The sequence below is a fragment of the Magnolia sinica genome, chromosome 5 (assembly GCF_029962835.1).
Source record: "Magnolia sinica isolate HGM2019 chromosome 5, MsV1, whole genome shotgun sequence".
NCBI lineage: Eukaryota > Viridiplantae > Streptophyta > Magnoliopsida > Magnoliales > Magnoliaceae > Magnolia > Magnolia sinica.
In genome coordinates this window covers 79,485,844-79,506,552 of record NC_080577.1, presented here as the reverse complement: position 1 = coordinate 79,506,552, position 20,709 = coordinate 79,485,844, and the positions used below count along the sequence as shown (strand labels likewise).

Below are 20,709 nucleotides of genomic sequence, written 5' to 3'. Positions count from 1 at the left end.
GTCCAAAGGGAAAGGGGTTGATTTTCCGAGCATGGATGTGTAATTAGATGACAAAAGAGAAGATGCTTCTAAAGTTTGGATTCCGGCTAGTAAGGGGAGAAAAATAACTCAGCTCAAGGGTAGGAGGAAAGGTTTCAATCCACTTAGAGAGCTTCCCACTCTTTTTGTGGATCGGTTCTCAGAAGAATGGATGGATTTGAACTTCTCTCGGGTTTTCGGCCTCTTCGGTAAGGTTCTCGCCGTTGCTATCCCTAGGGTAAAAGGATCTTCAGCAATTAAAGTCTTTGCATTTGTAAGGATGGAGAATGTTGTTTGATCTCTTCAAAGCCATCTAGGGCTTAAATGGTTGGAGATTCAATGGCAAGGAACTTAGGGTTCAAGTAGTGCATTATGGTCTTTCAAAGGCGAACAAAGAAAAAGCAGGATGGGGAGAGTGAGGCTCTGGTGCTGGAAGGAGAACTGGCATTCCATTGGACCCTCTATCTTCCGCATCGCTAGCGAGACCGGTAGTAGAAGGTAAGGTTACTAGGGGGTCTTCGGGCTCCTTTTTGGAGGCTTTGGTGGGGAGTCCCCCTCTTTCACTTCCGCCTTTGGTTGGGATCACTGAGGCTTCCCCCACTTCTCATTTGTTGTCGGAATGTCCCCATTCGTTCCCAGTGTCCTTGTTTGAAGGGTTTAGGATCTATTGTTCAAGTCCTTCCTAGTGTGTTGTCTAAGGCTTGGGAGGGACTTCAAAGGAGCTTGGTGGTATCCTTGAACCTGGGTTTCTTCTCCCTGTTGGATTTGGAAGTCCAGTTTGATCATTTATGTAGTTTGGGGTCGAACGATATACTCCTCAATCAACTTAACCCATCCTTTGTTTCGGCCTCATTGTTCCTAACAGAGAAAATTGATAAAGTTATCTTCACTATTCAAGTACATTGTGTTGGTCCGGTGGTCTCCATTTGTAAATGGGTTGATTGGTCTATTTTTGGGTTTTCAAACGTTTGGTTGCAGTTCTTGGATCTTCCTTTAGAACTTTGGTCTTTTGAGTTTTTTCTCACCTTGGGTTCCTGTATTGGCGAAGTCATTGTCATCAACTAGTCTACTGAGAAGTGGTAGGAGCTTTGCTTGGCAAGGCTATGCATATGGCTTAGAACCTTGGTGCGGGTGTTGGAGTTCATTAAGATTCTAGTGGGGGGTGTTTCTTTGTCTATCAAGGTGGTGTGAGAAGGTTCTATTGGTCTTGCTCCTTGGCCTAGGGATCCTTGCCCCCTATCAATGGCGGATTCCAACCATCTTCTTTTGCTCTGGTCCTCGGTGGGGTCGTTGAAGGAGCTCTGATGCTTGTGTCCTGTGGGCCACTTAGGAGCTGCCCTCGTGTGCGAATCGTCTTTCCCCAGGCATACTTGCAATCTTGCTTGGAGAGCTAGTTAGTACACATGGTTGGTTGGATCGCTTGCCCTTAAAATAGTTGTCCTCCCGCCATTTTCCACTCCTCAGCCTGCTGACTTTCTGTCCTTGGGTGTTGATAAGGATACATGGATGATCGAGATTCCACATTCGTTATAGCTTGCTGATGCTCGGCTCCAATCATTGCCACGTAAGGATAACTCATTTTCTCATCCCGATATCTCACCCATCTCGTCTTGAGTGCAAGAGCTAGGTGGCCACCCCTCTGTTGAGTGTGGCCTCTCCTCTCAACAGTTGGCTTGCACGATATTTGCTCCAAATTTGATCGCTTTTAATGCCCTTAGCTGGCCATCCTTATCGAGGCTTACCTCGAGTAGATACGTTGCCATGTGGGGGTTGGAGAATACCGCTCAACGCTCTCTTGTCAGTAGTGTGCCAGTTAAGGCTCCACGTGTCGAGTCTCCCTTTAATTCTTCTGAGGTGGTGGATCAGAGGTGGGAGGCTTTATAGGTGGAGTCTATCCTCCCTTTCCTTTTGTCTCCTCTAGAGATGTTTCATACTCCTCTTTCCTTGGTTACTCTCATCGACCATTCTAGCTTTCGTGTTGGTTTGGAGGAGTCGAGTCATCTTCTAGTGGAGGTTGGTCTTTTGGCGTTGGTAGCTCTCCCCCCAAATTGCTCTCATACAGTCTGCTATCTGGATGGGGAGACTTTAGAGGCGATGGAGTTGGGTTCTTTAGCCTCGGATATGCTTTTAGATGCTCCTCTTTTTGTTTAGATGAGGTTTGAGTCCCGTTTGGTAACGTTCTTCCTCTGTGTGCACTACTTGCTACCATTAAAAAGGAAAAATGGGTCCAGGATGCAACCTGCCACGTCGGCAGACTGCTTGGGGTCTTTTTTCAGGGACATGGATGAAGACTATATTGCCCTGTTCCATCTAGTTGTTGAGAGGGGTCATCAGGTATCCTCGGTTATGTTGCCTAGAGGTTTTCCTAAATTGCTCAAGGGGAACATAGAACTAGTTAATTTGGGGGTGTGATTTAAGATGGTTTGGTTGAGGCCATCCCTCATGATGAGAGAAGGGGTAGAGGGGTCAGACTGTTTTCTAAATGAAGATTCTTTGTGGAACGTTGTGTATTAGTTGAGACTTGGGACGAGATGTCTTAGTGGGAGGAAAGTATACAATGTAATCACCTTGGTTTAGAGCTCATACTAAAAGGTGTTCATGTTAGAACAACCTTGATCTATGTATGACTCTGGATCCACTCGTGTGGATGCACGACTTCTCATGATAGTATATATAGATTTAGTTGCTTATGTCAGTCTTATGGTAAACACTATTTGGTTCAACATAATGCATGCTAATCAGTTTAGTTGATTAATATAGAAGGGAAGAAAATGGAAGAAAAAGTGTAGGGGAGAATGAGAAGAGTAGAGGATAGGATGAGAACGTCCCTCCTATTTCTCTTATATTTTAGTGATAAAAAACCCTAAGTACTCCTACGCATTAAGAAATAAGGGTAAACACATAAATAAGACTAAACACTATGAGTAGGTCATGTTTGTTAACTCGCCCATTTAAGCTGGAGCATAGATGTAGTTGATTCCAAACTTTCAAGTAGACTAATTGTGATGAGAGCCTTGGTGAACACATCAAGAAGTTGATCTTGAGATCAAACATGTCATGTAGAGATTTCTCTAATGGAGACCTTTTCACGCATAAAGTGACAATCAACTTCAATATGCTTGGTTCTCTCATGATAGACTGAATTTCTTATAATATGGGAGGCCGCTTGGTTGTTACAAAATATCTTCATTGGTAGGTTCCCTGTAAAACCCATTTCCTACAACAGTTTTTTGTTCCATACAAGGTCATTTATGGTATGAGTAGAGTTGTTCACGAGTCGAGTTAGCTTGGTCAGCTCGCTCGACTCGACTTGGAAAAGCTTGGCTCGCCTCGGCTCAAAATTAGATTCCGACTGAGTTGAGCTGGTTTTTAGAGCTTGAAAAAAATTCGAGCCGAGTTTGAGCTTGGCCAAGCTCGACTTGACCCGAATCGAACCTCAACTCGAATCGATTCGGATCGAATCGGCTCGGTGACTCGGTTATTTTGATATTGATGCTGCTCACTGAGTGTTTGATGAAATGACTCAACGAAGTGTTGTTTCGGGTGCATACATTCTTCGCGGGATCGGCTGGTGGTGAGGAAGGAATGGATACGAAACAAATCACTACAAAAAAAAAAAAAATACATTATAATACTGGCCTCATATCTTGATTTTGATGCTGCTCGCCCAGTGTTGGTTGAAATACCTGTAAAGTGCTATTTCTGTTTTGCATTATGTGAGAAATTGAAGATACACTGTGTGTTTGAGAAAATGTCGCATAGGCTTGAACTCGGCTCGAACTAGCCCGAGCTGCTCACCGAACTGAGCCGAGCTGGCCAGTTAGGCTCGAGGACCGAGCCGAGTTCGAGTTGGGGTTAACTACTGGCTGAGTCGAGCCGAGCTGTGCCAAGCTCAACTCGATTCTACTTGTGTACAGATCTAGGTATGAGCCATCGCCCTATATTTTGCTTCAATATTTGATTGGGCCACAACATTTTGCTTTTTTCTTTTTCATGTAACCAAATTTTCTTCCACATGCACAATATCCAGTAGTAAACCATCTATTGGTTAGAGAGCTTGCCCAATCTGCAGAAGAATTCTCCATGACTTGAAGATGATTATTCCTTGTGTAGAAAATTCCCTGGTTGGAGCTCTCGTGAGATACCATAGCATCCAACAATTGCATCCATGTGAGGCACCTTTGGAGAGCTCGTAAACTGGCTAATCACACTCACAACTTATAATATATTTGGCATGTAAGCTTTGAGACCTATCTTCTATAACTTCATGAATCTTTAACCACATCTCCCTAATCACCAAGGGCCTGTTTGGATTCGCGTATTAGGGTGTATTGTATTGTATCCGGTTACTTTTCATGTATACGTTCGATGATTTTCAGAATACATCCAACTCAACATGTCATTAACCAATGTTTGGATAGGAGGTATTGTTTGGGCAAGTATACAGTTTCTTGTACAGATCAATTTTTGGAAATGACGTATGAGGGCCACATGTTAGAAATACAAGTTGTCACCAGACATTGCCATTGATCTCTTCTTGGATCTGCCATTGGGGCCATCATCTCTACGACCCAGCATCATCTTGATCTGCATCACCATCCATTTTTACAGCCATGGCTCCCAAAGTCCATCTTCCAAGATCTATTCTCATCAGCACCAGATTCCTCTGTCCACAATTGAAACCATCACACCAAGCCACATCTTCTCCCGAATCAGCAACCATGGAACCCTTTAGTCTCACAATCACCATTCCTGTTGCATCACCTCTTATCAGCCCAAACATAGCACCACTGCCAAAAAACCCATCTCATCCTGGCACAAAACCATTGACTGCCGCTGCAAACCATCTATCTCCAACGTGATCGACGCCCTCCCATCGGCCCCATCTCCACCACCATCAAATCATCTACCAGATCAGTCATCCATTGTTGCTTGTTTCCTTGCCTTCGTCCCTCTATGCATCTTGTAGGAACCAGCAATCTCATTGTCAGTATCACCCTTGCAATCCAAACCCATCACCACTAGAACTACAAATTTGCCACTGTAGCCCCTGGAGCTGCCGCCACTCTTTTGTTTATCGCACCTCTGTTTCTAGCCAGTTTATAGCCACGGCCAACTCTGTCTCCCCTGAGTCCTCTTCCGATTCGTTGGACTTTCTACAACGTTTTGAAATTCGCATGCATGTGAATACTATGCATTGAATAGGCTGTACAAGTGTCATTCCAGACGTTTGACAGTACATTACAATCGCTGCGATTTTTTGGCTCCATGCTGTATTCGCGCACATGGAATTCCACCTTTTTCAACTCCGAACCAAACATTGTACATTTCACATCAAGCCCCTTAATACCATACAATACACCCTAAAACGCGAATCCAAACAGGCCCCAACTAGTTTATGGTTAGATCCACGTTGTATCAAATAGCTTAGTACCCAGAAGGCCATTCTTTATGAGCAAATCCTAAATATATTTTTGTTGAGACAAATTAATTCTTTCATTTGATATGACAACTCCTTATGAAGAAAGTGTTGAAGATGATCTAGATCTCTCTTTAGAAAGTGACTTTGAAGATGCTTGTTAAGTTCTTCAATCCCCATATTGTCATTCCCTGTAACCACTTTATGATAAACATATACAATTAACACAATTAGACTTGAGGCGGCTCTTCACATGGAGATGAAATGATTAACATGACTTTGAACAAAACCATAGTTCAATACAACCTTATTGAACATATCAAACCATGCACACAGTGACTGCTTCAACTCATAAATTGCTTTTCTCAGTTTACAGACCTTACTTGACTCCCTTCGAGCAATGAACTCAGGTGGTTGTTCTATATAGACCTCATTTATGAGATCATCATGAAGAAAGACATTTTTGATGTCAAGCTGGAAGATGGGTTGACTATGATTGATGGTCATTGAAAGAATAACACGAACACAATTAAGCTTGGCAACTAGAGAGAGTCATAGTATAATCAATGTTGACTCGCCAAGTGTCTGAGTATACTTTGTGAGCAAGTGAACTTTCAATCATTCAATTGTGCCATCATGATGAAATTTAATGGTATACACCAACCGACAACTAACATTACGTTTACTAGCGGGAAGACTGGTTAGCTCCTAAGTGTTATTTCAATAAAGTGTAGTCATTTCGTTTTCTGTCGCCTACTTCTACCTCTCATGTGATAAGGCTTCAGGAACAAAATGAGATGACAATGATAGGGCAAATCTACAAAAAGTGGAAGACAAGTACTGAATGAAATATATTTGGAGATAGGATGGTTAGTACACACACGTTTACCTATCCTCAAAGCAATAGGAATATTAGATGAATGAGGAGATATAGGAGGAGGCACTGGATCAATAGGCTTGGAAAAAAAAATGGCGGATAGCACATCATGATTGGCCGTACTGTCCTTTAGTTTTTATCATGAGTAGACTTTAAAAGGCCAGTGGAAGTAGGCGACGCGATAGTGTCTTCTTCAACAGGAACATGCACATGTACTGATGGTGAGGCTTCCAAGTCAAGAGATTTACATGCTTTTGAGAAGAATGGAGTGGACTAAGAAAAAGATCACATCCGTGCATACAAATTATTTTTGAAGTGATTAGAATGTAACATCTATAGAGAATGCTAGTGTATTGTATTTATTGTGTGCCCTTTTAGTGTAAGTGCATGTGCACACTTCCTTATTCCCCTGCAGTGTACTATATGCTTTTTCATAATAAAATATTATGTGTTAGGGCATGCAAGCCTAACACATCATCTCTCCCAAACTCTCCTCCTCTCTCAATATTCTCATCTCTTCTTCACATTATCCTCATCAAATCTTTTTCTACTACATCTGCAACCCTTTTGCCTTCTAGAGCACCCAACAAAAATGCATTTAATAGCTCTTAAGTAAAAAATCTACCATGATCGCTATAAAGCCCGTCTTGTTGCTAAAGGTTACACCCAGACTCATGGTGTGGATTACTTCGAGACATTTTCTCCAGTTGCTAAGCTTAATTCAATTCGTGTTGTGCTCTCCTTGGCCGTTAATTTATCATGGCCCTTGTTTCAGCTTGATGTTAAGAATGCATTTCTCTATGGGGATCTTGCAGAGGAAGTTTACATGCATCAACCTCCTGGCTTTGTTGCTTCTCACAACCCTGATCTTGTATGTCGGTTGAAGAAGGCTCTTTATGGACTCAAACAATCTCCACGTGCATGGTTTGAAAAATTTAGTCAGGCTCTCTTGGAGTTTGGCTTTGTTCGTAGTTATGCTGATCATTCTCTCTTTATATGTCGTCGATCGACGGGCATTATGGTTCTCATTGTCTATGTGGATGATATTGTTTTGTCCGGTGGTTATTCTGCTGGAATGAGGGAGGTCAAAGATTTTTTGAAGACCAAGTTTGAAATCAAGGATCTTGGTCCTCTTCGCTACTTCCTCGGAATTGAAGTTGCTCGCTCATCATCCAAATTGGTCTTGTCACAATGAAAATATGCGCTTGATCTTCTCATGGAGACCGGCATGTTAGGGTGCAAGCCTGCTACCACTCCTATGGATACTTCACAGAAGCTTCGACCAGATGATGGTCCTCTCCTTACTGATCCCGAGATGTATCGATGACTTGTAGGCCGGCTTATTTACCTGACTATTACTCGCCCAGATCTGTCATTTGCAGTGGGGGTTCTTAGTTAATTCATGCAAGCTCCCTGTACTTCTCATCTCACGGCTGTTTACCGCATACTTCGGTATTTAAAATCAGCCCCGGGTCTTGGCCTCTACTTTCAGTTGCATGGTCATCTTCATCTTTCTGGCTATTCCGATGCTGATTGTGCAGGTAGTACTTTTGATCGCCGCTCTACATCCGGCTTCTGTACCTTCCTAGGTGGCAATCTTATAACCTGGAAGAGCAAAAAGCAGCCAGTTGTTGCCCGGTCCTCGGCTGAAGCTGAATATCGTGCTATGGCTCATGCGACATGTGAACTTGTGTGGCTTCGCAATCTTCTTGAAGAACTTGGCTATCCTCCTTTGGGTCCTATTCCTCTTCACTGTGACAATCAAGCAGCCATCCATATTACTCGTAACCCAGTTTTCCACGAGCGAACCAAGCATATTGAGGTTGACTGTCACTTTATTCGGGAGAAAGTCGCTTCTAAGGAAATTGTCACTCCTTTTGTTCGATCTGGGGATCAACTTGCTGATATTCTTACAAAAACCTTGAGTCGAGATGCTCTTCATCGTGTTCGTGACAAGTTGGGCATGATCAACATCTATGCTCCAACTTGAGGGGGAGTATAGAGAATGCTAGTGTATTGTATTTATTGTGTGTCCTTTTAGTGTAAGTGCATGTGCACACTTCCCTATTCCCCTGCAGTGTACTATATGCTTTTTCATAATAAAATATTATGTGTTAGGGCATGCAAGCCTAACACATCATCTCTCCCAAACTCTCCTCCTCCTCTCTCAATATTCTCATCTCTTCTTCACATTATCCTCATCAAATCTTTTTCTACTACATCTGCAACCCTTTTGCCTTCTAGAGCACCCAAGAAAAATGCATTTAATAGCTCTAGGATCTAATTTATCATGGCCCAACTCCAATTGATGAACAAAGCATACACATTTAAAAACCTTGGGAGGCAAAGAAAACCATGGAATATCTGAAAATAAAATCTCATGAGGCGAATTAACCCACTAAAATAGTTGAGGACATTTGATTTATTAGAAAGCATGCTGTTAGAACTGCATCACTCCAAAAACTTTTGGGAATATTCATATGAATCAATAAAGCATGTGCCCCCTCAAGCGAGTGACGAATTTTCCATTCTACAACCCCATTTTGTTGTGGAGTGTGTGAGTATTTGTGAGATAGAAGAGAGGAAGATGGATTAGATAAGAAATAAATATGCTTTGATGCCATGTAGATTAATATAGAAGAGAAAAGAAAGAGAAAAACGGAAGAAAAAATGTTGTAGAGAAGAGAATCAGAAGACTAGAGCACGAGGTAAAAATGTCCCTCCTCTCTCTCTCTCTCTCTCTTTCTCTTGTCTGTGTGTATAACATTATCGCTGATTTTCTGTCAAGGTTACCACGACCAACCCCACCGATAAACTCTCAACCATATTCCTCAATTCATCCTATTACCTTTCCCTCTATATGTCCCCTAGAATACATCCAGCATCTCCCTGAAGAAGTCTGTGAAAGTATCGCTCATCTCCTCTTTGAAAAAAAAGAACCCATAATCTCTGCCACTTTCTAGATATCAACCTCTTTAGAAACAACCTCGTGTTTGAACAAATCTCCCATCCTGAGTATCCATATCTTACTCTCATGAGCCACCACAACCTTTACCATTGTCTCAAAGAAGCTCTGTGTTTTCTGTGGTACCTCTTTTAAGCACATACAATTGCCTTTATCTTTGATGTTCCACGATTGACAACATACTTCCTTCAGATGCAGCTTGGACATCGCATGCATCGAGATGCTACCAATACAATGAAATGGTTAAGTTGGTTTCATTCTCTCCACACACGGAGACAAATGCTTGACGACCATTTCGAGTGCTATGTACAAATCACCTTTCATAATCCACAAGATTTCATCCAACCTGAAGGTGAAAATGCAAGCTTCTACGTTCCATTCCTTCCTCAAAACAGGCGAGCCATTGTTCAGGCATGACAACCATTTATTTTGGCCCAACCTTTCCGCATATACAATGGTGCATGGAATGAATTCAAGCAATTAATGTGTACTCTCAACAATGTTCAAATCAGTGGCATTCCTACACAAATATTGATTTACCCATTTGCAAGCAATTACTATGAAAATCAACTCAGCAAAATAGAAGATTTTCTTGAAAGGCATGGCCAGTTGGCTAACGTTGATGAAGCCCTGAGTTCTCTATACGCTGGAATTGGCACAGAATCTTCTAGCTCAAACAAAGAATGATTATTCGCCAGCTCACTCCATAAGCAATGGACTTCACAACTTGATAAGTCCGCCACACTCCAGTCCAAATGCACCAGTTAAAAAGCTATGATACCGATAAAGCAGTCCCCCCACTATTAAAGATAAGCTCGCTAGCTATCCCACACTGTTCGCACTTCACAAGGTCCGTTGATGCGAACATCAGGCCATTCAAAGTATATCAACGCAGGAGGCGTGCATTACCCGTGTCAATGTGGTTGGATGACGGATACAGGTCGGGTCGCTAGAGGTTGAAGACCTTACACATGTGTTCGTGACATGTGTAAGTTGCTTATAGGAGACACTTGGACCGTTGGATCGCGAGGATGGTGTGATCGGACCGTTGGATCGTCACGGCCCACCTTCATTACACCACCTTCACAGCGCTATCATCGAGGCCCATCGGGCATTTTCAATTTGCATTTAGTTTATGAACATTTGACTTATTTAAGTTTTGAGACAGTTTGTGCACAATTTTGTGCAAATTTCTTTTTTTTGAAACTTTTTTTTAATAGGGGTATTTTGGTAATTTTATGCAATTACGAATTTATAAGGGTTGCCCTAAACCCATAGCATGTTATGTTAGGTTTATGAAAAAAAGAGACCTTTTTTGCTTTTGACGATTTCGTCTTCGACTTCTAGTGATTGGAAGAGGGCGTGAGGCCTAGGTAAACGATTTCTCATCCCCTACTTCTTTCTCCTTCTCTCTTTTCTCAAGATACTCTTTTCTTTAACCCCAGTCTCTTCCTTTTCTCTTAGAATCTTTAGATCTAGAAGCCAAATCTTGTTTCTTTTTATCTAGATCATTAGATCTCAAAAGATTTTCATCCCCCCATAAAACCCATCACCCAAATCTAAATTTGAAGAACCACCATTTAAAATTTTTTTTTTTTTTTTTTTTCTGAATTTTCCAGATTTCCCAATCTAGGAAATTCCTATTTTTCTGGATTAAAAAATCCACTTGGATCGTTAGACGGACCTATTGCAAGACGAAAGTTCTATCTTTCGTTGGATCCAACTAAATTCAGATTTTAAGATTCAATATTTCGTGTTTGTGATGGATGGCCCTAATCAATACTATATTAACCTTATTTCTTTCTTGTGTTTATGATGTATAAAGCAGGCTGATATTTATTTGTTTTTTAAAGATTGCATGAATCTGCCCTTTCAAATACCATGCTCATTTAAGGTTGGATTAGGCCGTCCTACATCAATTTTTGGTATCAAAGCTTAGGTTCTTGCATTGGGTCGTCTTAGATCAAGTTATCAAGAGTCTAGAGTTTTATTTTATTTATTTTTCTAAGGTTTCATGCATCGCATATAGAGTCTAGATCTGAAATTTTCAGATTTGCATTAAAAAAGAAGTGTAAATCTGAATTTTTCCACATTTGCATCATTCTAAAAGTTAGGATCGTCGTTGTCCATGGTCTTGTGTCAAAACAATCTCCTAGAGTCGTGTTTTAGAAAACCTAAGTTAAGTCTTATTGTGTATGCCCACTTGGACTGGTAGAGGATTTGTTCTACACCTGATTTTCAATATGGAACAGTTGACTGAGATGATGAACAAGATCAACCAACGTTTGGCCGCCATTGAGGCACAATCTAGGAACACGAATACCCGTATGGATCAGATAGAAGCATCCCTAAGAGAAATCTCCGACATTGGAGGGGATGAACAGTCTCACGTAGGGGGAGTTGTTGAGGAACGGGTAGGAAATCGTGGTAGAGGTCGTGGAGCACGTGGCTGAAGGGTAGGACGTGGAGGGGCGCGAAATCCGCTGCCCGCTGTCGAGTATCATGACCGTTATGATGTCGATGAGAGGGTCTTAAAGAGTGTTAAAGTAGATGCTCCTAGTTTTGATGGGCGTCTTGACCCAAAATCATTCCTTGATTGGTTAGCGGACATGGACCATTATTTTGAATGGTATGAGATGGCTGAGAACCGACAGGTGCGGTTTGCGAAAATGAAACTTGTGGGTCAAGCTAAATTGTTTTGGACAAATATGGAGCATAGGATCGAGAGATCAGGTGTCCCAGTCGCACATTGGGTAAAGATGGAGTTATTAAAGGAAAAATATCTTCCTCTCTCTTACCGTCAAAAGCTCCTAGATCAACGACAAGCATTACGGCAAGGATCTATGTCAGTTGCAGATTACATCGCAAAATTTGGGGAGTATATGATGCGGTGTGATATTCAGGAAGATCCCTTAGTGACGCTGGTGCGTTTCAAGGTGGGTCTTTGCATGGATCTGCAGCGTGAGCTTATGACCCATGCAGTGAGTGACTTGGATCAGGCTTACCAAGTTGTACAGGAGTTAGAGCTTTACCTAAAGTCTTCTGTCATGAGGCGCTTTGAGTCCCGAGACTCTACTGTTAGATCTGGTTTTCAGGGAACCAAACCTAACATTGGAAGTCAGCCTAGGGCGCAGGCTAGTGCACCGCCTAAGCCTAAGGATGATAAGGGCAAAGGTGTCATTGGTGCCAATCCTTGCAGTGGTAGTCACTTGAGATGTTATGAGTGCGGAGGTACATTTCATTTCGCATACCAGTGCATGGCAAAGACTCGCAGGAAAGCCTTAGTCATAGACGAGTCAAATGAAAATGCGGATGACATGGGTGATTATGAAGCTGAGGAATATCACCCAGAGATAGGTGCTAGCGATTATGAAGAAGAAGAACCAGAGACTGCACCACTAGCTGTAGTTAGATGTGCTTTAGCGCAGGCCAAAGAGAGTGATGATTGGCACAGAAGCACAATTTTCTACATGTTTATCAAGAGCGGTGACAAAAATTGCAAAGTCATCGTGGATAGTGGTAGCTGCACCAACGTGTTCTCAGCTAGCACAATCACTCGTTTGGGTTTGAAGTCCATCCCTCACCCTCAACCCTATAAGGTTTCTTGGGTTGACATGTCTTCTATGCCTGTGTCCCAGCAGTGTTTAGTCCCCATCCAAATCTGTTCATATAAAGACATGTTGTGGTGTGATGTTTTACCTATGGATGTAGGTCACATCATTCCAGAGAGGCCGTGGTTATACGATAGAGATGTCACAATTTTCGGTCGCTCGAACGTGTGTACATTCACGCATGAGGGCAAGAAAATCAAGATTAATCCGTTGCACCCAAGAGCCACATAGACAAGGCTAGGGATGTGAAAACGAGTGAGTCAAGGACGGATGTGAGGAAATCTATTCCAAAGTCTCTACATATCATAAATGCAAAAGAGTTTGAGAAAGAGACAGGATGATTTGATGGTGTACGTCCTAATGGCTAGGGAAGTTACACCCGAGGTTCATGTAGAGTTACCCCCTGAGGTGACTTCGGTTCTTGAGGAGTACAGTGATGTATTCCCTGAGGATTTATCGGATGCCTTCCACCTATGCGGGACATCCAGCATGCCATTGATTTCGTCTCGGGGTCTACTTTACCGAACCTTCCTCATTACAGGATGAATCCTGCAGAGCATGCAGAGTTGCATAGACAGATAAATGAGCTCCTGCAAAAAGGTTTCATCCGTGAGAGCATGAGTCCGTGTGTCGTACCAGCGCTATTAACGCCAAAGAAAGATGGTACGTGGCGGATGTGTGTGGATAGTAGGGCCATTAATAAGATCACGATCAAGTATCAGTTTTGGATACCGAGGCTTGATGATATGTTAGACATGATGGCCAGATCCACCATTTTTTCCAAGATAGATCTCAAGAGCGGGTATCACCAGATACGCATACGCCCTGGAGATGAGTGGAAGACAGCCTTCAAGACGAAGGATGGGTTGTACGAGTGGTTGGTCATGCCCTTTGGCTTGACTAATGCACCCAGTACTTTTATGCGTGTGATGACCCAAGTTTTGAGACCCTTTATGGGGAAGTTCTTAGTGGTTTATTTTGATGACATACTCATATATAGTACCATTAAAGAGCTGCATCTCGACCACTTGAGGCAGGTCTGTAGTGTCCTGAGGGCGGAGAGGTTATGTGCGAACCTTAAGAAATATTCGTTCTTCTCTGATAGGGTTGTCTTCTTAGGGTTTATAGTGTCATCTGTAGGGATGCGAGTAGATCCAAAAAAAGTCAAGGCCACAGTTGACTGGCCTGAACCACGGAACATACATGTAGTGAGAAGCTTTCATGGCTTAGCCACATTTTATCGTCGGTTCATTCGAGGGTTTAACACTATTATGGCTCTCATTACTGATTGTATTAAAAAGGGAGAGTTCATATTCAAAGATATTAAGGGCAAGATGATAGAGGCTCCCGTCATGCGTCTTCCAGATTTTTCTAAAGTCTTTGAAGTAGCGTGTGATGCTTTAGGCCTAGGTATAGGAGGAGTACTAAGCCAAGAGGGTCATCCAGTTGCCTATTTCAGTGAGAAACTGAATGAGGCAAAACAAAAGTATTCCATTTATGACAAAGAATTTTATGCGATAGTGCAATCGCTACGTCATTGGTGCCATTATCTTCTACCGTAAGAATTTGTCTTGTTTTCTGATCACGAGACTTTGAGGTATTTGAATTCCCAAAAGAAGCTTAACCCAAGGCATGCCAAGTGGGCTGCGTTTCTTCAGGAATATTCATTTGTCCTGAAACATAAAGCCGGGATCGAGAATAAACCAGCCGATGCCCTTAGTAGGAGAGTGACATTGCTCAACTCCTTGAGTGTAGAAGTTGTCGGGCTTGAGCAATTGAAAGACGAGTATCCCATGTGTCCAAATTTTAGGGGAACATACGTGTCACTCTTAGGTGCCTAGCATAGTTCGGGTGAGTTCGTGCTGAAAGATGGTTTCCTTTTCAAAGGAGACCGACTTTGTATTCCCCGCACTTCCCTCCGGGATTTCCTTGTTTGGGAGCTTCATGCTGGAGGTATTGCTGGCCATTTTGGTTGAGATAAGACCATTGCCCTAGTGGAGGATCGATTTTATTGGCCAAGTCTTAAGCAAGACGTAGCCAAAATTTTAGGGCAATGTCGAACATGTCAACTGGCAAAACAGAAGAAGCAGAATACTGGACTGTACACGCCATTGCCAGTACCACACGCACCGTGGCAAGACATCAGTATGGATTTCGTGCTTGGACTTCCCAAGACAATTAAAAAGCACGATTCCGTTTTTGTGGTCGTGGACCGTTTCTAAAAAATGGCTCACTTTCTCCCTTGTTCTAAAACCTCAGATGCATCCAACATAGCCAAGATTTTCTTTGAGGGGGTAGTTTGATTACATGGTTTGCCTAAGACCATAGTGTCAGACAGGGATGTGCGGTTTACTAGTTATTTTTGGAAGACATTATGGCATATGATGGGTACGAGACTCCAGTTCTCGTCTGCATACCATCCTCAAACTGATGGCCAAACTGAGGTTGTGAATCGAAGTCTCGGAAATCTACTACAATGTTTGGTGGGTGAACACATTAAAATTTGGAACTTAGTCTTGCCAGTCGCCGAGTTTACATATAATAGTTCAGTTCATAGGTCTACGGGTATGAGTCCATTCGAGATTGTTAGTGGTTATAAACTTAGACTACCCATAGATTTGTTACCTATGTCAGTCACTCAGAGGACCTCAGAGTCAGCCGATGCATTTTCCCATCACATTCATGAGTTGCATGTAGAGATTAGGAGACGGATAAATGCTAGTAATGAACAATACAAAATTTCAGCTGACTTACATTGTAGAATTCAAGAATTTAATGAGGGTGATTATGTAATAGTTAGGATGAGGCCAGAACGGTTCTCGCAAGGTACCGTTAAGAAGTTACAAGCACGCAGTGCTGGACCATTTAAGATTCTGAAAAAGATTGGGTCCAATGCGTATGTGATAGATCTTCCACCTCGCATGGGGATTAGTTCAACATTCAATGTGGAGGATTTAATGCCTTGTTCAAGCCATCCCATAGACCCTAATTTTGTTCTACACCATTGGCCAATTTCTGAATTTTCTTCCCAACCTACACCACCTATGCCTACTATACTTGAGATAAGAGAAGAAATTGAAGGAATTGTGGATGAGCAAATTGTTTCCACTCGAGACGGTGGATTTCAGAGGTACTTAGTGAAGTGGAAGAACAGACCATCATCCGACTGTACATGGTTGACAGAAGCAGAGTTGCAGCGACTAGATCCAGATTTGTTAGAAAAGCACAAGAGTTTTATCTCGCTGGAGTCGAGATCTTCTCAGCCGAGGGGAGTTGATGCGGACACCAGGCCATTCAAAGTATATCAATGCAGGAGGCGTGTATTACCCATGTCAATGTGGTTGGATGACGGATACGGGTCGGGTCTCTAGAGGTTGAAGACCTTATACATGTGTTCGTGACGTGTGTAAGTTGCTTATAAGAGACACTTGGACCGTTGGATCGCGAGGATGGTGTGATCGGACCGTTGGATCGTCACGGCCCACCTTCATTACACCACCTTCACGACGCTATCATCGGGGCCCATCGGGCATTTTCAATTTGTATTTAGTTTATGAATATTTGACTTAATTAAGTTTTGAGACAGTTTGTGCACAATTTTGTGCAAATTTCTTTTTTTTTTTGAAACTTTTTTTAGTAGGGGTATTTTGGTAATTTCATGCAATTACGAATTTATAAGGGTTGCCCTAAACCCATAGCATGTTATGTTAGGTTTATGAAAAAAAAAGAGAGCTTTTTTGCTTCTGACGATCTCGTCTTCGACTTCTAGTGATTGGAAGAGGGCGTGAGGCCCAGGTAAACGATTTCTCATCCCCTACTTCTTTCTCTTTCTCTCCTTTCTCAAGATACTCTTTTCTTTAACCCCAGTCTCTTCCTTTTCTCCTAGAATCTTTAGATCTAGAAGCCAAATCTTGTTTCTTTTTATCTAGATCATTAGATCTCAAAAGATTTTCATCCCCCCATAAAACCCATCACCCAAATCTAAATTTAAGAACCACCATTTTTTTTTCCTGAATTTTCCAGATTTCCCAATCTAGGAAAATCCACTTGGATCGTTAGACGGACCTATTGCAAGACGAAAGTTCTATCTTTCGTCGGATCCAACTAAATTCAGATTTTAAGATTCAATACTTCATGTTTGTGATGGATGGCCCTAATCAATGCTATATTAACCTTATTTCTTTCTTGTGTTTAGGATGTATAAAGCAGGCTGATATTTATTTGTTTTTTAAAGATTGCATGAATCTGCCCCTTTCAAATACCATGCTCCTTTAAGGTTGGATTAGGCCGTCCTACATCATCCGTACCCTGAGAAGCTTCGGGATTTCAGCCTTCTTGAAGTCTGCCCTCAGCCTGTCTATAAATAAAGGATTTCTCCTCCTTCAAAAGGCAGAGAAGTTAAGACTGTAATACTAAGAGTTCAGTGTTGAGTATCTGTTATCTTCTAATCTGTTGTGTGGTAGTTTGCTACTGGTTGTGTAATTACATATGTTCAGTGTAATACATAGTTTGCTACTGAGTTGTGTAATACATATGTTTTGAGTCTATGATATCTGTGATAATAGCTATCGTTGGGTTTATCTTGTTCATGTTCCTTTGTATGCAAAAAAGAAAAAAAGAAAGAAAAGAAAAAGTGGATAGATGCAAGGAACCGGAGTACTTCAAGGAATTCGCCATGTCTGCGGGTTGTGTAATTCAAAAGAAAATATAGCTATCTTGTTCATGTCATCATATTCACACACATCCCGCCAGTTGTGTTGGTTTTGCCATTGACGTCGAGCATTATAGTGAGCTCCACTTGGATCGTTGTCAAGCGGGGCCTGAAAAATCAAATTGATTTCAGGCAATGGAGTTGGAAAGGTGGTATTAGCCAGGGATGCCGACGGATCAAATCAAGTTTCAATAGTGTGATCTTTTCTTCTGATAAATAAAGGCATATCATTTTGGATGACTTGGGATGCCTCATATACCTTTTCATAATTAGTAATCCAGCTATCCGGAAGAATTTCCTTGAATTGAGAATTAAAAAGCTGCTGTGGAACAAATGTACACCTGGGAACCTCATTATTTTCCACTGAAATGAGGAGAGCATCTTGATGATTTTCATGACCAGGAATTGGTAAATCAAGGGCATGGTTTTGAAGCCGGAAGGCCACTTGGTAATGGAGAGTGGCGGCAATGGTATTTTCTATCTGTGGGGTACCCGTGAGCTGAAACTGAACTTTTAGAGCATAAAAAAGATGAGGATCTCTAAAAGAGAGATTGAAACTTGGGTACAATGTTATGAATGTGGTGCCAACGTTGAGGGTTGTTTGAACTGTACCAATGGAGGCATGTTGATATTCTTTGAAACGAGTGTCAAGCAAAGCAATTCTTGCTACAACCGGAAGACCTTTTCGACCATGGAAGGTGAGAGCTAGTTTCACAGCTCCAAAATGGGGATGTGTATAAACATCCTTTCATTTAGGATAAAGCTCTTTTGGATGAGTAGTACTAACGAAAGATTCAAGCTGGTTGGCAACAATTGGACATTGATCAAATTTGGAGGCTAAAGCATATTCTTTTATGAAAGAGGCTTTGGGAGATATAAGCCTTCGTAGAGTAGTTTGGACATTATTTTTAGGTTTTTCAAACACCAGATAGGGATTCGTTACAGGGTACTCAATTACTGGAATTTTAGATAACTCATGATACTTACCTTCATACAAGTATTCTAACTTAAGAGGCAGAATAAGAGGGAAATTCTGAGACTAAGGAAGAAGAAGATGAAGCTATAATTTTCTAAGTGCTAGTTATTAGTAAACTTAATATTTTTGCTATAAAGGGCTCATGGAAGAATTAATGCTGTAAATGATAGTGTGTGAAATGTAAGACTGTTAAGTTGGTGGTTTATCCTACGGCTCTCGGCCAACAAAACCCGAAAACAGTCTTATAAGTAATAAACAGAGAATGCCTTTGATCTTGTCTCATGATCGAAAAGATCAAATTATACACAAGTACTATGCATTCAGTTGTTCCTTCAAACCTAGTGTTCTGATACAGAAGATCCCATGGGAGGGCAACTGTAGAGCATACTAATCAAGGCACCATAATAGAGCCTACTAATCATAGTACAATATAATTGAGACATTTGAAGAGTATAACAAGAATTAAGCGTAATAATAACTAGCAAATGAACTTACTTACACATGGCTCTGATACCAAGATACAACATACAAAGGAACATGAACAGGATAAACCCAACGGTATAAATACACACACACACACACACACAAAATACCAGAGTACTCCTAAACATTAAGAAATAAGACTAGGTGGGTTGTACAATTGTACGATCCACACTCATGTTCGCTAACAAGTTCCATTGTGATCCAAGATGCATAGGATTTTTTCTCTTAGTGTATCATGGAGTTCGTAAGTGAATTGGGAAGGTGTCATATGATCAAGTTATGATCATGGGATAAAAGCATGATATAGATGTGATAATTGTGAAATTGATGTTTTTCGTAGTCTAGTCCTAAACTATGGTTATCTACCATCATTGAAAGTTGGGGTTTACCATTATAGAGATTTAGTGGACTTTCAAGAGAGGATTAATATGACTCCTTAATCTTCTTCGTTATTGCTATGAAGTTTCGTTCAACACGTGGGCTTTAGGTTCATGCGCACAATTGATTTTAGAACAAGTGGGAGATTGTTGGAGTTGTGCCCTGGAAAACTGTAACACCTTGATTCTCATAACCTGAGGACGGTCGCTCGAGTACGAGAACCCGAGGGTTCTGTCATGAAGTAAAACTACCATTCAACTAATTTCCAATACAATCCATAGCAACAAGATATAACCATTGTATAAACTAACCAAAGGAGTTCAACACACGTGAATAAAGGTAAAGGAGTAAAGCAAGATCCCATAGCAGGGGATTTTTAATTACAATTCCCAAAGCAAGCAAAACTAAGATAATGTCTGAAAGCATAAAAATAGATAATTCCTATATCATCAGTGGAGCTCTATCGGCTCAACCAGGTCAGCATACTGTCCTTCCTCTCCATACTCCTCATCAGCTACACCAGGGGTGTCGCCATAGGCGCCGTCTTCCTTCGTCATACTTGTGTCTATTTGGTCCAACCATACCATTGGGTGAGTGAAAACTCAGTGAGAATTTCCCTCATAGATTCAACCATAACACATCATTCCAAATTAGGTTAACAATTCATATTTGATTCATAGGACAATATAACTACGTATGCATTTGCATGAATGTATGAATGTATGTTCAAGTCATAGATCTGGTTATGCACATCCAGCTGTCAAAATAAAAGATCGCCCGAGGTAGATAAACTACTTGGAAAAGGCCATAAAGGTGAGTGCTCCCAAGGATGACCTGACTCCTAGAATAATACACGGGGTACGCCCGATGAGTGTCCGATCCCGGAATAGCCTCATATAAAATAAGAGCGCCCAAAGTGACTCAAATGCACAACTCTAGTCATTTAACTGATCTAATAGTAAATTGAGCAGAATGTGGCTTACGTTAAACACTCGGAAAAGCTCACATGTCATGCGTGAACGTCATGCATCATGATACTTACGTACATTCAATAGAATTTACAAGATTATTCTCATAGACATGATCAAGGTTCAACTGAGACCCATAAACGTAGTACATCATATTAAGTTCTCACAACATCCCACCAAAGGTGGCATTCCACACTTAGGCCTCAACCTACAACTTTGAGAATAGATGGGAACATCAAGTCATATGTCGTTATTTGGTTGAATGTAACTCCAAGTTGGACTATTACTAATATGACTTGGAGA

The 20,709-nt window shown here is 41.5% G+C and overlaps 1 protein-coding gene across 3 annotated transcripts in view; it reads left to right on the top strand.

Moving 5' to 3' along the window:
* Positions 1–20,709, top strand: part of LOC131246180 (oxysterol-binding protein-related protein 1D) — an 88,265-nt gene that overhangs the window by 14,547 nt on the left and 53,009 nt on the right. The gene's annotated exons all lie outside the window — the stretch shown is intronic.